At 35.5% G+C, this 18,128-nt stretch overlaps 1 long non-coding RNA gene across 1 annotated transcript in view; it reads left to right on the top strand.

Annotated features, from left to right (window-relative positions):
• Window positions 1-18,128, top strand: part of LOC128313905 (uncharacterized) — a 379,913-nt gene that overhangs the window by 63,237 nt on the left and 298,548 nt on the right. Inside the window, exon 3 of the long non-coding RNA XR_008294996.1 lies at window positions 16,747-16,805. This is a non-coding gene — a long non-coding RNA (uncharacterized LOC128313905). The remainder of the gene's footprint in view (window positions 1-16,746; window positions 16,806-18,128) is intronic.

Below are 18,128 nucleotides of genomic sequence, written 5' to 3'. Positions count from 1 at the left end.
TATGATGTAAGAAAGTGGTCCAATTTCATTCTTTTGCATGTTGCTCTCTTGTTTTCCCAGAACCATTTGTTGAAGAGACTGTCTTTTTTCCATTGGACATTTCCTGCTTTGTCAAAGAATAGTTGACCATGTAGTTGTGGGTCCATTTCTGGATTTTCTGTTCTGTTCCATTGATCTATGTACCTGTTTTTGTGGCCAGTACTATACCGTCTTGATGACTACAGCCTTGTAATATAGCCTGAAGTTTGGAATTGTAATGCCTTCAGCTTTGCTTTTCTTTTTTAAGATTTTTTTGGCTATTTGGGGTCTTTTGAGGTTCTATACAGATTTTAGGATTGCTTCTTCTAGCTCTGTCAAAAAAATGGTGGTATTTTGATTGTATTAAATGTGTAGATTGCTTTGTGTAGTATAGATGCTTTAACAATATTTGTTCTTCTGGGGAGCTTGGTGGCTCAGTTGGTTAAGTGTCCAACTCTTGATCTCAACTCAGGTCTTAATCTCACGGTTTGTGAGTTTGGGCCCTGTATAGGGCTCTGTGCTAATGGTGCAGGTCCTGCTTGAGATTCTGTCTCTCCTTCTTTTCTTCCCTTGTGCTTGTGCTCGCTCTAAAAATAAATAAATAAACTTAAAAAAAAGCCAATATTTATTCTTCCAATCCATGAACATGGGATGTTTTTCCATTTATTTCTTTTGTTTTGTTTCCTGAGAGAGAACAGGGGAGAGGTGGAGGGAGAAGAAGAGAGAGAATCTTAAGATCTTAAACAGTCCCCATGCTTAGTGTGGAGCCCTACATGGGGGCTCAGTCTCACTACTGTGAGATCATGATCTGGGCCAAAATCAAGAGTTGGATGCTCAACTGACTGAGCCACCCACTCGCCCCTGTTTTTCCATTTCTTTGTGTGTCATCTTCAATTTCTTTCATAAGTGTTCTGTTGTTTTCAGAGTACAGATCCTTTATGTCTTTGGTTAGGTTTATTCCTAGGTAACCTATGGATTTTAATGCAATTGTATATGGGATAACTTCCTTGATTTCTCTTTCTGCTGATTCATTATTTGTGCATAGAAATGCAACAAATCTTCTGTATGTTGATCTTGTATCCTGTGACTTTACTGAACTTGTGTATCAGTTCTAGCAAGTTTTTGGTGGAGTCTTTCGGGTTTTCTACGTAGAATATCATGTCATCTGCAAATAGTGAAAGTTTGACTTCTTCCTTGATGATTTCGATGCCTTTTATTTCTTTTTGTTTTCTGGTTCCTGAGAGTAGGACTTCTAGTACTATGTTAAATAACAGTAGTGAGAATGGACATCCCTGTCTTGTTCCTGACCATAAAGAAAAAGCTCTCTGTTTTTCCCATTGAGGATGATATTAGCTGTGTTTTTTTCATATATGGCCTTTTTGATGTTGAGGTATGTTCTATCTGTCCCTACTATGTTGAGGGTATTTATCAAGAATGGATGTTTTCCTTTATCAAGTGCTTTTTCTTCATCTATTGAGAGGATCATATGGTTCTTATCCTTTCCTTTATTAATGTGATATATCATGTTGATTGATTTGCAAATACGTAACCACTCCTGCACCCAAGAATAACTCCCACTTGCTTGTAGTGAATAATTTTTTTAATGTGTTGTTGGATTCAGTTTGCTAGTATTTTACTGAGAACTTTTGCATACATGTTCATCAGGGATATTGGCCTGTGGTTCTCTTTTTCAGTGGAGTCTCATCTGGGTTTGGTATCAAGGTATTCTGGCATCACAGAATGAATTTGGAAGTTTTTCTTCCTTTTCTTTTTTTCCTTTTAGATTTGTTTGAGAAGAATAATATTGACTCTTTGTTTGGTCTACCAAACTCTATGTTTGGTAGAGTTCACCTGTGAAGCCACCCAGCCCTGGACTCCTGTTGTGGGATGTTTTTTGATTACTGATTCAGTTTCATTGCTAATTATCAGTCTCTTCAAGTTTTCTATGTCTTCTTGTTTCAGTTTTGGTAGTTATATGTTTGTAGGAATTTATCCATTTTTTCCCAGTTGTCCAATTTGTTGGCATATGATTTTTCATTATATTCTCTTATAAATGTATTTCTATAGCATTGGTAGTTATTTATCTTTTCTCATCTGTGATTTTATTTATTTGGGTACTTTCTGTTTTCTTTTTGATAAGTCTGCCTAGAGGCTTATCAATTTTATTAATTTTTTCAAAGAACCAGCTCCTGGTTTCATTGATCTGTTCTATTGTACTTTTAGTTTTTATATAATCTACTTCTGCTGTAATCTTTATTATTTCCTTCCTTCTGCTGGCAGTAAGCATCTTTTGTTGTCTTTTTTCTAGCTTCTTTAGGTATAAGGTTAGGGTGTTTATTTGAGATTTTTCTTTCCTTTTATGTGGGCCCATATTGCCATATACTTCTCTCTTAGGACCACTTTTGCTGCATTCCATTGGTTTTGGGCCTTTGTGTTTTCATTTTCATTTGTTTTCATGTGTTTTTTTTTAAAATTTCTTTTTTGATTTCCTGCTTGACCCATTCATTGTTTGGGAGCATGTATTTTTGGTCTTTCCAAATTTTTTTTTTCTTGTGGTTGACTTCTAGTTTCATAGTGTTGTGGTCAGAAAAGGTACTTGGTATGATTTCAATCCTTTTGTTATTTGTTGAGGCCTGTTGTGACCTAACATGTGATCTATTCTGAAGAGTGTTCCATGCACTCTAAAAAAGAATGTGTATTCTGTTGTTTTAGGGTGGAATGCTCTAAATATATCTGTTAAGTCCATCCAGTCCAGTGTGTCATTCAAAGACATTATTTTCTTGTTTATTTTCTGTTTAGATAATCTCTCCGTTGATGTCAGTGGGGTGTTACAGTCCCCACTATTACTGTGTTATTATCAATTAGTTCTTTTATGTGTGTTACTAATTGTTTTGTATATTTGGTTGCTCTCCTGTTGGGTGCATAAACATTTAAAATTGTTACATGTTTTTGTGGATTGCCTCCTTTATGATTATATAATGCCCTTTGTCTCTTTTTACAGTCTTAAAGTCTAGCTTGTCCTATATAAGTATTGCTATTCTAGCTTTCTTTTGACACTCATTTGCATGAAAAATGTTTCTCCACCCCCTCTCTTTCAATCTGCAAGTATCTTTAGGTCTAAATTGAATCTCTTGAAGGGAACATATAGATGGACTTTGTTTTTGTTTTTTGTTTGTTTTTTGTTTTTTTTATCCATTCTGATGTCCAATATCTTTTGATTGAGCATTTAGTCCATTTACATTCAAAGTAATTATTGACAGATGTGTATTTATTGCCATTTTATTACTTGTTTTGTCATTGTTCTGGCGATTTTCTCTGATCCTTTTTTGTCTTTGTCACTGTTGATTACTCCTTTGCACTCAGAATCCCCTTTAATATTTCTTGCAGGGCTGGTTTAATGGTCACAAACTCCTTTTAGTTTTTGTTCATTTGTTCATCTTTATCTCTCCTTATCTTCTGAATGATAGCCTTGCTTGATAGAGGAATCTTGGCTGCAGAGTTTTCCCATTCATCACTTTGAATATATCATGCCACTCCCTTCCAGTTTGCCAAGGTTCTGTTGAGAAATCTCCAGCTAACCTTATGGGTTTCCCTTCATAAATTAAGGACTTCTTTTGTCTTGCTGGTTTTAAGATTTTTTCTTTATCCCTATATTTTGCAAATTTAATTACAATATGTCTTGGTGTTGCCTGCTGCTTTTGCTGATTTTCATGAGAGTTCCTTGTGCCTCTTGAATCTGGATGTCTGTCCTCAGATTAGGGAAATTTTCTGCTATTACATATTTAAATAAATAAATTTTCTATCCCTTCTTCTCTTCTTCTTCTGAGACTCCTATAATATAAATGTTACTTCTTTTGATGGAGTCACTGAGTTTCCTAAGTGTATTCCCGTGTTGCATAATTCTTCTTTCTCCTTTTTTTTCAGCTCCATTATTTTCCATTATTTTGTCTTCTAGCTCATGAATTATTTCCTCTGCTTTTCCAGCCTGCTGTTCATTGCTTCAAGCCTATTTCCAATCTCACTTATTGTATTCTTCATCTCTGATTGATCTTTTTTTTTTTTTAATTCTTTTATACCTGTGGTAAGGATCTCACTTATGTCTTATTTTCTCAAGCCCAGTGAGTATCTTTATAATTGTTGCTTTAAATTCTCCTTCAGACATGTTACTTATATCTGTTTTGCTTAGATTCTGGCCATAGCCTTATCTTGTTCTTTCATTTGGGTTAAAATATACTGTTTTGTCATGTATCTCTGTCCTTGCTTTCTTCTCTGTGTTAGCAAAGCCAGTTATGTCTCCTGTTCCTGAAAGTAATGGCCTTATCAGAAAGAGGTCATGTATTGCCCAGAGCCTGGAACTTCAGGGAGTGTCTTATGTGTGTGCTGCTTGCTCTTTGCTGTTGTGTTTTGGCTTTTCTGTTTTTAGACCAGTTGTCTGCAGAAGCTCTCCTTGTCTGCTGTGGGCAATATTTGGTCCCTGGCCTGAATGTGGTGAGTTATAACCAGGTGTGCTCTGGTCTACTTATAAAATGAGGCCTGACACTACTTGCTTCAGAGCTGAGGCCCTGCAGAACTCTCTGATCAAGACATGGTGTGACATAAGTGTGTGCTGATCTTCTGAGGGAGGGGCCTACCATGCGGAGACTGAGACAGGCTTGACCGAGAAGGACAATGCTGCCAGAGTGTAGGAGGATAGGGCTTAGTGTAAGCAATTTAGGCTGCCAGTGTCAATCCCATGCTCCTTCCTACAGGTGGCTCTGTGTTTATGCTGTAGGGTGGGGGATAGAAGTGGCACCAGTCAGTTCCTTTGTTCCCAGAGAGGTGTCTCTGTGAATGCTGCCTCTCAGGGATGTGTTCCCAGAAGACCAAATAATCTCTTCCCATTTGCTCCAGGTGTTTTGGAGGTCACTGTTCCCATGCTAGATCATGCTTCCCCTGGGTTGTCTGCCTGGCTCTTCTTTAGGAGCAGCACAGTGTCCTTCAGGATCTATCCCAGCCAAGCTTGCTGACCTTTAAAACTCCAGGCTTTAAGCCACACGGTTTGCAAGAACTCATGAAATTCAGCCCCTTTCGTTTTCCAAGCCAGTGGCTTTTGGGGAAATGTTCTCCTTTTGTTTCCCCTGTATGCTCTTTTCTCTCTCTGTCTCTGTTTCTCTGTCTCTCTCCCTCCCCCTCCCTCCCTCTGTCCCCCTTCTCCAGGACCCTGGGTCCCTTTCCTCAGCACCTGTGATCCATTACTCCCCTGACACATATCTCTGTACTTCCTACTTTCTTTAGTGTGATCTCTCCATTTAGTTGTAGAGTCTATTCTTTCAGTCTTTAGGTTGATTTCTAGACAAGCATATTTCAAAATAGACCTCCATTCTTATTTTGATTGTCCTGTTCTATCATTTCCATATATTAAACGGAGAAATAGTCGTGATTTTTAAATTACATTGTTCCGGGGCGCCTGGGTGGCGCAGTCGGTTAAGCGTCCGACTTCAGCCAGGTCACGATCTCGCGGTCCGTGAGTTCGAGCCCCGCGTCAGGCTCTGGGCTGATGGCTCAGAGCCTGGAGCCTGTTTCCGATTCTGTGTCTCCCTCTCTCTGTGCCCCTCCCCCGTTCATGCTCTGTCTCTCTCTGTCCCCCAAAAAATAAATAAATGTTGAATAAATTACATTGTTCATTCCCGCCAATGATTGAAAGATCGTGGCATGCCATCTATAATAGCTCAAATATGCCTCAGGCTAAAGTGAATACCACAAAAAATAATATTTACTTTTAAAGTACATTTATAAATTCAGTACAATTCTATGTTAATAAACTGCACTCATTGCAAACTGTGAAAACATCGCTTTAAACTTACTCTAAGAAGAGGAATCGGCATTTGCATTCAAGTCATTTGCATTAAGGGGATCTTTAAATGCCTAAACAGAAGCACTGAAGAGTATTTTTTTTTTTTTCAACGTTTATTTATTTTTGGGACAGAGAGCGACAGAGCATGAACGGGGGAGGGGCAGAGAGAGAGGGAGACACAGAATCAGAAACAGGCTCCAGGCTCTGAGCCATCAGCCCAGAGCCTGACGTGGGGCTCGAACTCACGGACCGCGAGATCGTGACCTGGCTGAAGTCGGACGCTTAACCGACTGCACCACCCAGGCGCCCCACTGAAGAGTATTTCAAAAAGGTAGCACTGTTCAGCCACAGGATTGGATCTAGAAATGGGTTTTTTCTTTAAGGATCAGTGTATGCATTAAACAATTAAAGAGCTTAACACTAAAGCATTATAAAATCTCCTAACACTGGGACAAATTCTCAGATGTTAGTTTGCTCTAGAATTACCTTAAGATGATGTCATTATTGTCCATTGTAGTGGCATTGAGGGTGGAAGTCTGAATCCCCATAACATAGGAGTGGAAAGCAGAACTGTTACTCTGCTAACATTTGTTGAGTTGTATATGGTGTGCATCCTATATATCGAGATGTCAAATTAGAAGAATTTAGAGAAATTGTGAATGTATATAACATAAATAATAATGGAGGGAATCAGAGTATTTGGCTCTGAGTGAAAAAGAAAACAAAGCTTTTGTTTGCAGTTTAATTCAAACATTTAAAGGATTATCATGAGGAAGCAATAAATGTTCTTAGTACTTCCACAGGATGATGCATAAACATTCTAAACAAGGCAGATTTGGAGTCAACATAAGTCCCAGCTTTTAATTAAATGTATCCAGTCATGAATGTTGGGATTTTATATGTGATATTTTTGCATACAGTGGTAGATTCATTGTGAAGCTAATGAAGCTTATGCTTTACTCATCTTAACCTCACCAGTGGGTTCAAAGGACCTGAGGTTAATTTTGTAATTCTAGTTTTATATTATTTTTCTTAACATGATTCTTCAAATATCAACATTTTGGGCTCAACAGAAACTTTAATCTTTCTCTTCTTGGGTGGCAATAGGCCTCCATATTTTGTATCATCCTTTCCACTTGTAAGACTCTGCATTCTTAAAAATTTGCCACTCTTTTTTCATTGACTTCTTTTATTATATATAATGTATTGACCAGACACCCTCTATTATACCTGGGTTTGTGAGAATTAGCACTGTAAGCATAATTTGCCTCCCATTCATCATAGAGCATGCCATACCCAGTGACAGTAAATATTGGGGTACAATTTGACACTTCTTTTCCCTCTCAAATGGTGTCGCTGAGTACACATGAATAATTAGGGATATCACAATTTAAATATCTGGTTTAATCTAGAATTTTAGACAACTGTAAAAATAGGGAAGAATAAAACATTGGGTACTCTAATGCTTAAGTATAATCACACATGCATATGCATTGTTTACCTGTAAAACATGAAAGAAAAAATATTTGTCTTCATTAATTTTAGTGCATTTGACAGCTTTCTTTTGTATGAATATATTTTTCTGTAATTTTAGAAGGAAAATACTGACAAATACTGCAAACACAAATGTTATTCTCTTCCAAATATCATGTTTTCCTAATGTTAACAAAAAAAGTACACAATTATACTTTGGAAATTAAGGGGCAAAGGGATCCTCTTAACTATGTCTGGGAAGTTCTAATGACTAATTCATTAGGTTCAGAAATGATTGATTAAGAGATGGATAAAATGGCTAGTTGAGTTCATAGCATAAGGGATCAATATAGAAAAATAATACAGTGGAACTTTTTAGAAAAAAAAATGGCATTGAGGAAGAGAACAGTAAAATCAAGGCTGTGTAGTGAAGAACTCTGTATAGTGCTTTATAGTGGAAGAAAAACACATTTTCACAAACATTAGGTAATAACAAACAAATTAGAAATGAACTCCAGTTGCAAGGGATGTGATTTGTGAACCCACATTTTAAATCCTTTCTTACTGTAAATCTCAACGTAATGGACAATGTGGACATGTGACATCTCTAATAATGAACAGAATGCCGTGCCAAATTGATTCGTTTTAGGACAATGCTATAAAAAAAGCAGCAGCAATAAGAAAGTATGATGAGTGATCCATAAGTCTGAAAACTTTAGATTTAATCCTTTCATGATTAGAAGCAATGACTACGGTTCTGCCAAACATTGTTTTGAACTGGTAGTATATCCATGAAAAACATTTCTAGTGAGATAAAAGTATGGTATAATTGATTCAGAAGTATAACTGAATAGCATAAAAGTAAGTAGAGGATTAACAATGCCCATCCCCTTAAAAATGTTTTAAAATGTTTTGCAAAACAAACAAACACAAAAAACTAATGGCAAATCCATCGATGAGGAATATTTAGTTATCATAATGGATATTTAGTTATCTATGAAATAGGGAGTAGGGATCATTGAAGGGAAAACATTTCCCATTTAAACTGCCAAGATCTAACATTAAAAGACTTTTTGAGGGAATTCTTGCATATTAAATCAATAATAAAAGTTTTCAAGACAGCTGAGCCTAATTTTGAATGGATTTCAGAAGTATTTAGAAAATTAAATACGCTGGTTATTGTTGCAAAAGATTTACCATGAAAAGAAACATCCTCTATTTCATCCAAAGGAGAAAATTTCTCTTAAAAAGATCACTTATTGGGGACCACTGAGTTATTCAGACAGGCGAATCACATCCTCCCCCAGGAACCAATGTGTCACCTGACCTTCTTGATCCTCCAGAGCCTGCCTCCAACAAGTCCCTGGTTATTCACCCTGTTTCCAGATACAACTTCTGCATTGCCCTTCACAGCTTTCGGTGTCCTCTTGGACTGTGAGTATATGTGAATAATAAACTGCTATCAGTAACATCTGTCCAGTGTCAGGTGTCATGTGTTTGGGCCACCTCTGTAGCCATAGGGTAGAAATCTCTCCTCACCAGTGGTATGAAAAGAAGGCAATAAAAGCAAATAAAAAGTATTGGTGCTTTTATGATATGAAATTTATTTCAGGTACAGAATCTCACTGACATTACATATATAGGAAATAATATTTCAGCTTGTTTTGTAACTTGTGATCCCTTTCCAGAAACTTAGAAAGTAGATTCTAAGTCGTAGGGCATACTTTATAAGTGATGTACTGAAACTCAGTTAATATATGAGGTGGAGTCACTTGCAGAATAAATTATCCAGAAGGGTATAGATTACAGGTCTTCTCACTTCAGAGTCTGTTTTCTTTCTGTCATGCTGAATTGCCAGAATAATACAGGGATCTTACTATAATGTTAAAATCCATTTTCAGGAATAATCTCACACCAAACATGTATTTCACATGTTTCTTTATTTTGCACTAAATTCCCTCCCTTTGGACTTTCTCACCATTATCCACGGCAAAGTCAGTTGGAGTCTTGTTTTAGTCAAGAACGCCTGCCTGCTACATAGAATTTTCTCTGAGACGGTAATCAAAGAGAACCTTGAGATGACTCTTTCTTTAGTCCACCATCTCTCTGGTATGGTTCTACAGAAATATCATTTATTTTTCTCATATTCAACCAAGATACAAATACAATTCAAGTGCATACAATTGCTAATCTTCATTCTGTTCCCATTCTCATTAAAATTTCTGATCTTGCAGTGTTCCAGATTCTGGTTATTTAAAGGGTAGAAAAACTAGAAATGTAGCCTATCTTCATGATAAAGCAAATTAGTATTGAAAACTGAGTATAATTGATCTCTAAATAAAAAGTTTGAAATGTCTTTCATTTCCTTTTAAATGGGGCATTTGTTTTTTGCTTCTTTTGTTATTAGTATTTATATACTGTCATGAAAGTTAGGGTAGAAAAATGAGTAATTAAAAAAGACCAGCCAACAATTAAGCAAAATGTAACTACTTTTGACCTATCTTTAAAAAACAAAATCTATCTTTATGATTGGACAGCATTATGGATTATTTTCTTTTAATTTTATTTTTTATTTTTTAAAATTTACATCCAAATTCGTTAGCATATAGTACAAAATGATTTCAGGAGCAGATTCCTTAGTGCCCCTTACCCATTTAGCCCATGCCCCCTCCCACAAACACTCCAGTAACCCTCAGTTTGTTCTCCATATTTATGAGTCTCTTCTGTTTTGTCCCCCTCCCTGTTTTTATATTATTTTTGTTTCCCTTCCCTTATATTCATATGTTTTGTCTCTTAAAGTCCTCATATGAGTGAAGTCATATGATATTTGTCTGTCTCTGACTAATTTCACATAGCATAATACCCTCCAGTTCCATCCACGTAGTTGCAAATGGCAAGATTTCATTCTTTTTGAAAGCCGAGTAATACTCCATTGTGTATATATATATACCACATCTTCTTTATCCATTCATCCATCGATGGACATTTGGGCTCTTTCCATACTTTGGCTATTATTGATAGTGCTGCTATAAACTTGGGGGTGCATGTGTCCCTTCGAGACAGCATACCTGTGTCCCTTGGATAAATGCCTAATAGCGCAATTGCTGGGTCGTAGGGTAGTTCTATTTTTAGTTTTTTGAGGAACCTCTATACTGTTTTCCAGAGTGGCTGCACCAGCTTGCATTCCCAAGGATTTCATTCTTTTTGATTGCCGAGTAATACTCCATTGTATATATATACCACATCTTCTTTATCCATTCTGGATTATTTTCAATGTATGTCTTTCTGAAATATTTATTTTCTTATGGATGCCAACGGTTGATTTCACTATGATATATTATAAACCACCTTAGTGAGATATAAATTAATGGGGTATAAATTATTTTGAATTTTTAAGGGATATTATTACTGAAGTTAGCCATAAAATCGCATGATTATGGTATGTTGATGAAAATGAATTATTCACTTGATATAGTGGTGTACCCCTCATGAGCCTCAAAATATAAAAATAAAAATTTGTTTGATTTTCTTATAAATGTGTTTTTTTAAAGGGTTATACAAATTTGCTTATGTTCTGTCTTCTTAACTATGTACCCATTGAATTCGGTTTCATGTTTGCTTTCCTGACTGTTGACTAGGTCCTGCAGTTCCATTTAGGTATGGTCATTTTCCACCCTTATCAGCTCTGACCTGTCCCATTTTGGTCATGTTGTTACCTCCACCTTAAGTTTATTGGCTTAGTGCTCACTAGGAGAGTTAAGGGCAAATTTTGAGGAGGGGTATATCTTATGAATGTTCTGGCAATTGCACTGGTACCTGTACTTGGGGTTATGTTGCCCTCACCTCCAGTGATGGGATGGAGGTTTTGTTACCAGCCAGATGGCGGACAATGCATTTCTCAAATCCCATTCCATCATCTCCATTTTCAGACACTGCCTGGGCACACACCGCTATTAGGTTGGAGTCCCTGGAAATAGCGGGATTAGGAAGCAGGAAGTGTTTTAGGGAGTACACCCAGGCTTAATCCTTGTGAAGGTGAAGGCAGGACAATGGGGATGGGGAAGAGTTGTGATTCAGTTTTAAGAGGCCCCAACCAACCCGACTAAGAAATCAGAAGCTGATGTAACTCTTTACACATGTCTTGAGTTGGAACTAAGAATCCAAGCCATTATACTCTTGCATAGGTCTGTCATTGGTTTCTAGATTTGAAGTTGGATGAGGCAGTTCTCTTCAGTTGATGCATTCCCTCAGCTTCCTTGAAGGAAGCTGACAGCTGCATGCTTTCCCTTGGCAGTGTTTCCTGTAGCTGAGGGACTGAAAGTCCTTCATTCTTTAGGGTGATGTGGGCAGTGCCTCATGTCATAGTCCACATGGGTTATTAAATGTTTGTCCATATAATGGGTTTTACTGAAACCTATATTTCATCATGTTCATCATTTTTTAAAAATTATTTATTGACCATTCAAGGGTTCTTTGAATTGTAGTTTGGAAATCTTGCACATTTTATATTGGATTCTTTTATTTTTATGTTAAAATGAAGGACCACATACTACCTATAGCTATATACAGTCTTATTTTTCCTAATATTAAAGAGAGGCTTCTGACATATCAATGTTAAGTATGATGTGGATGTCAATTTTGGTAGAAGCCATTTAAGGAGATTGCCTTTTATTACTAAAATAGCAGGATGTCTTATTATGAATATTATTAAGTTTCACTGGAAGATTTTTCTATACCTATTGAAATCACAATATGTGTTTTCTACTTTAATCTGATGTTATGGTGAATTACATTTATTGATCTCTTAGTGGTAAACTACCCTAACATTTCTGGGATAGTTGTTCATGATTAGTTTTTTCAAAATATAGTAATGTCTTAAATTTTGCTTACACTCTCTTTAGAATTTTAGAATCTTTTATTATTGAAATTAAAAGATATTCTTTTTTTTTTTCTTCAAGGATTATAAATGTTTGGCATTCAATAGATATCTCTTACAAAATTTTCTGGGCCTGATGGATTTGGCAGGGTATAGAGTATAGTTGTATTACTACTGTTTCTATTGATTCAATTTTGTAGTGGTTAAAGGTCTACTCAAATTTTTCTTTTCTTTTTTTTTTTTTCCCTTGAGATACTTTGTAGTAATTGTATGTATGTGTGCATGTTGGGGGGCAGGAGTGGAATGTTGCTTCTAATTTAACAATTTCTTTACCTGAAGTTGTCCATAGGATTCTTTCATCATTTAGAAATCCTCAACTGGATCTGTGTTATGATCTCCTTTTAGCTTCTAAAACTATTATTTTATCTTTCTCTATATTTTTCTTGATCAGTCCTAAGTATTTTTTTTTCATTTTATTAGTCCTTACAAATTACTAAATATAGGCTTTATTGATCCTTTCTATTTTGTTTTCATTATCACTATTCTCTGTTATCTTTATATTTTATTTCTTCATATAGTATTTAGGTCTATTCTATTTTTTCTAACATCTTAAGTGGGATGCTAGGCTTATTAAGGGGCAATCTTTCTCTTTTACTATAAACATTTAATGTTGATAATATCTCTATAGTGTATATTATCTTGTAAACTTCTTTCTGGTGAATTTTAATCTTTATCAATATATAGTGACTACTCCTATGCCTAAAAATTCCATTGTGCCTTAAAAAAGCCATACCAGCATTTGCTTACTAGGTCTTTGCCTGTTCTTTTTGCCTCTATCCATCCTTTTACTTGCCAGCCCTCTGCATTTTGCTATGTTAGATTGCTTACTAACAGCATAAAACTGGATTTTGTTTTGTCTTTTAAATCTGTTGTGAAATATGCCAGTGAAATACAGTTTTTTCATTTGTATTTACATTTCATTTAAATTCCCAATTCAATATATTTGAATTTTATATTTCCCTCTTATCCTCCCTTTTCAATACTTATTTTCCTTTCTTTTTAATTTTCTTACGTTGTCACATAAGAAATATTTTTATTTTTAACTCTGCATTTTCCTGCTACTTGATTATTTTTAATCTTTTAGTGATTACCCGTTGGATTTTTATATTTATTTGATCTACTTCTGTCTCAAGATAATTTCTCTATTCCTTTCCCAAACATACAGGACTTGAGAACAATACTTCTCAAGCTGTCAGTGGTAAATAATTTTTTTCAAATTTTCCAATTCTTCATGGACTGATAGATCAGTAAAATAAAATGGGCACATGTTACTAGAAGAGTGAAATGATAAAATGTACACTAAATGCAAGCCTATCTTTTGATTACTACTAGATTTAACAGACATAAAATTATTCTGTCAAAATGCTTTTAAAGTTTCTAAACTCTTACTCTCAATTTCAGTGTATTTCTTGTCACAGATCAGTACAAGACAGTTTGTGGACTGGTACTAATCGTGGAATGTAGTTTCAATGTAACTGGCTTAGAATATTTTAATTGGAATCTGTTCCTTCTCCTTCTTTTATTTATTTTTTTTTTTATTTTAAAAAAGTTTTTTTTAAATGTTTTTATTTATTTTTGAGACAGAGAGAGACAGAGCATGAGCAGGGGAGGGGCAGAGAGAGAGGGAGACACAGAATCCAAAGCAGGCTCCAGGCTCTGAGCTGTCAGCACAGAGCCCAACGTGGGACTCGAACTCACAGACTGTGAGATCATGACCTGAGCTGAAGTCGGGGCGCTTAACTGACTGAGCCACCTAGGCACCCTGTTCCTTCTCCTTCTTATAGAATTATTGTCAGGTATGAGATATAATTTTAGTCCACCTTGATTTATTATCCTCATATTACTATTATTTAAACTATATCATATAGTCAACATTTCTTTAGAGTTATTCATATATTTCTCAATTTCATAGCCTACCTTTTTTTCTTTCTTTCTTCTTTTAATCTCAGACTTTCCTTTTCTGATCCAATTTATCATTGTGAAATAATCTGGTAAGATTTCCTTCAGCGAGGACAGGTTAGTGGCAAGTTCTTTGTCTCAAATGTCTTAATTTCTTCTAAAATCTTTAGTGATAGTTTAGCTTGGTATCTAATCCTAATTTGATAGCTTTCTCCTCCCACCACCCTTTTCTCAGGACCTTGAGGATATTATTATTCCACTGTCTACTTATATTCATTGTGATGTCGCAGATTTTGTAAGTAATTTTTCTTTTCTTTTTAGCTACTTTTAAGTTTTTCTTCCTGCACTTGATATTTTAAAATATGTTTATAATGTATCTAGGTGTGGATTTCCTATTGTTTATTTTTCATGGAAGGGCATGTATTTCCTGAGCCAAAGTATTCTTTTTCATCAATTCAGTCAAATTCTCATTCACTGTATTTGCCAGTATTGTCCTCTTATTTTCTATTGTCTTCTGTGAATCATATTAGAAAAATTTGAGACATTTCTATTCTATCCTCCTTGTCTTATAGCTTCTGTCTTTTCTTTTGAATTTGAATCTTTGGGATTTCTGTGATGCATTTCTTCCATGTTTGACACTTCTCCTCACAGTTCTGTTTTGTTGTTGTTGTTTTAATTCAATGATTATGTAATTTTTACTTGTACATTACCTAATTTAATTTTTCTTCAAATCTTTGTAAACTATCTGAAAAATGTAGAGGTTTAATTCTCCTGTTTCATTCTGCTGAATAGCACTTGTGGTGCCACTTTTATTAAACTTTTATGACTTTGGACTGTGAGTTTAGTTTTGGTGGTCTTTATCTGTGAAAATCATAAAGGACTATGTATTTCAGCTATATTTTCAAAAATAATATTTTAGGGGTGCCTGGGTGGCTCAGTTGGTTTAGCATCTGACTTTGGCTCAGGTGATGATATCTCAGTTTGTGAGTCCAAGCCCCAAATCGGGCTCTGTGCTGACAGCTCGGAGCCTGGAGCCTGCTTCGGATTCTGTTCTCCTTGTCTCTCTGCCCTCCCCCTGTTCACGCTCTCTCTGACTCTCTCTCTCAAAAATAAACATTGAAAAACTAAAAATAATTAAAAATACTATTTAAAATATAGGGGTGTTTCTTGCAGTTAGGTGACTTTCTTTCATGTGATATTTCAGATACTTGGGCTCCTTCCCACCCAGGGGCCAACCATGGAAAAGAAATGATACACACCATTTTCATCAAACTCCTTCGATGGGAGTTAGGCCCATAACCACCTGTGGATGCAAAAGAAGCCTAAGAAACACTCCCTTTCCAGTCAGGGCTATGTCTAATGAAGATTACACATTACAGTAGGGGAAACTGTCATTGTTGATATACGGATACTTATCTCTGTGACAGATGTTTTATACATGATATTGCCTGTGCCGGGACGTTTTCCCTCACTTAGGCTCTCTATCTCACACGGTTTTGTGTTTTTTCACCCAATCACAATCTAGAAGAGCCTTTCCAGATTAAGTGAGGGCCTGGTTTCGTAAAAATAACCTAATAAATCTTTCATCCCTTCTTAGCACTTATAAAATTGTAATTGATTTAATGTCTATGAAATTGTTTCCTCAACCTCTAATTCCCTTACTTAAAACAAACTCTGTAAAGGAAGAGCTCATATCTCTCCCTCTCCTGTACCCTTTCCCCCATCATGATATTACTAGTTCTTTAGTGTCTGGCAAGTTGTGAACAGACAATAACCATGTGTGAATGAATGAATGAATGAATGAATGAATGAATAAAAAAGGTTTGTATAAAATAATCAACCATATATAGTGGAAACCATAACATTGAATATCATCAAGCCCTTAAATGCTTAGTGTGTATAAGTAAGTTAATCCACAAGGTATTTATGAAGATTGGCTCAACAGAGAAGGTTCTGTGACAAAGCCAAATACATATTCTTTATCATTAGGCATCTCATATCTACTGGAGGAGTGAGGGCGTGAGGCATTCCTAGGCTGGAATATTAAAACTCTCCTATAAAAAAATTAAAATTAGTAAATATAGGTTATGAGTATGCCAAGATATGTCAGCTGTGATGATGCCACAAATATTATTTTAGTCTTCAAATTAGAGACATACATGATTTCTTATACCTCCTTACTCTGGGAACATTTCCTGCCTTATCGAAAGATTAAAACTCATTCCATTTGGATGTCCCACAAATGAAATATCATACAATTAAATATGCATTTGGTTCTACATTTATTAGTATCTAAACTGTTAAATGGAGGGTTTTTATGTGATCACTCATTCTCTCCCATTTCAAGTATTTTGAGATCAAAGGTGTTTATTTTTCCCCTTTGAAATATAATAAAATAAAATTATGTACTTCTTAAAGCAGATAAAATGAGTATCAGGGTATAGTTGCACTAAAGATAGTAATATGTCAAATATGTGTTAGTATATTTTCTTCAAAAATGTTTAAAAAGCCCTGATACCTAATACTTTTATAATCTTTTATTTTTACTTCCTTTTTAAAGTTTTTCCGTCATTGTTTTTTTCAATAGGTTTCCTGGCTTCTCTTCAGAGCTCCTGACATTCATGCTGCTAGACTCCTCCTGACCAGGTAAAAAGAAGTCAGTGAACTTATTTGAACTTTTGAGATAGAAACTTATTTTTATTGAAATATATGCATGCATTCTATCTGGACTCCTTAACATACATATATCATTATTCATCAGTGTTGTGTTCTTCATCTTAAGTTAGTTGTTGATAAATGGCTGCTTATTGCTGCTTCGTTTTTTCACTTTGTGGTTTTGCTTTATTTATTTTTTTTTCCTTAACCATTCAGGTTGGCTGTGAATTATATCAGGAGAGCAGCCTTTTAGTAATCAAGGTCAATAGGAATCTCTACTTCTAATAAGTCATATAAAGCCTTTGCTGTGTGCTATTCCACAGGGCAGAGTAGAAGCTGTTTTATTGACCAGCCTTTCCTAAGGGGGCCTTGTAGCATTTGCAATTTTTGCCCTTAGGGGCTAGTAGAAGAGACCTCTGATACTCTTTTAATCAGTACCAGAATCAGCAATTAACCTATAACTGTAGCTGGTGTCCTAGAAATGAGGCAATGTAATCTTTTCTCATTACTTCTTATGGGAAAATTGCTTTTGACATATGTGCTTTAAGGTTGCTCACACTTTTCAAGAAATATCCCTTTAGCCTATGTCAATCAGTACACATATTACCTCTTCCATAGATGGTCACATTTCAGCTTATCTGACCTAAACTGTTCCGCATTGTATCTCGCCTTTATGCTTTTAAGGGTGCCCTGTGCATATTTCTATCAGAATACTTCTCACAGTGTTATATAATCATCATTTTACTCCCTTGACTGTAAATCTTTTGAGATTAGAGAGCATTTATCTTGATAATTCATTTCCTAGGAAAGTGATTGGTTATTCATTAATAATGGCATTTCAGATCAAACTTAGTAACCAAAATAGTCTCTGTACAATGAAGAGTGCCTAGCACATAGTTATCTCTCAGTAAGTATTTTTTGAATATGATTCTCAATAATAACCTAATGTACAATACTTCTTTTATGATGGGCACAGTTCCAACTGTATTTATATTAATTCAAGTAACCCTCAAAACTACCTTAACAGGAACAGCTATTATTTTCTCCATTTTACAGATGGGCAACTGATGCAGGAAAGAGTGAGTAGATTTCCAAATGGCACACAGCCAGGAAGTGAATGTGCCATAAGTCAAATCTGGTCAGTCTGGCTCCCAAGTCCATCCCCTTAACATTGCTGTAGGATAAAGCTTCCCCAGAAAGAAATGACTTGCTAATGAAACATTTTCACATATGAGAGGAAGAAATATTTATACTTACACAAAAGACTGATGCGAAGTATAAATATATGCTTCTATAGGTTACATAAGAGGTAAA

This window comes from Acinonyx jubatus, chromosome C1, assembly GCF_027475565.1.
Source record: "Acinonyx jubatus isolate Ajub_Pintada_27869175 chromosome C1, VMU_Ajub_asm_v1.0, whole genome shotgun sequence".
NCBI lineage: Eukaryota > Metazoa > Chordata > Mammalia > Carnivora > Felidae > Acinonyx > Acinonyx jubatus.
Note: the sequence above shows the minus strand (reverse complement) of the source record. Positions and strands in the feature narration are given on the sequence as shown.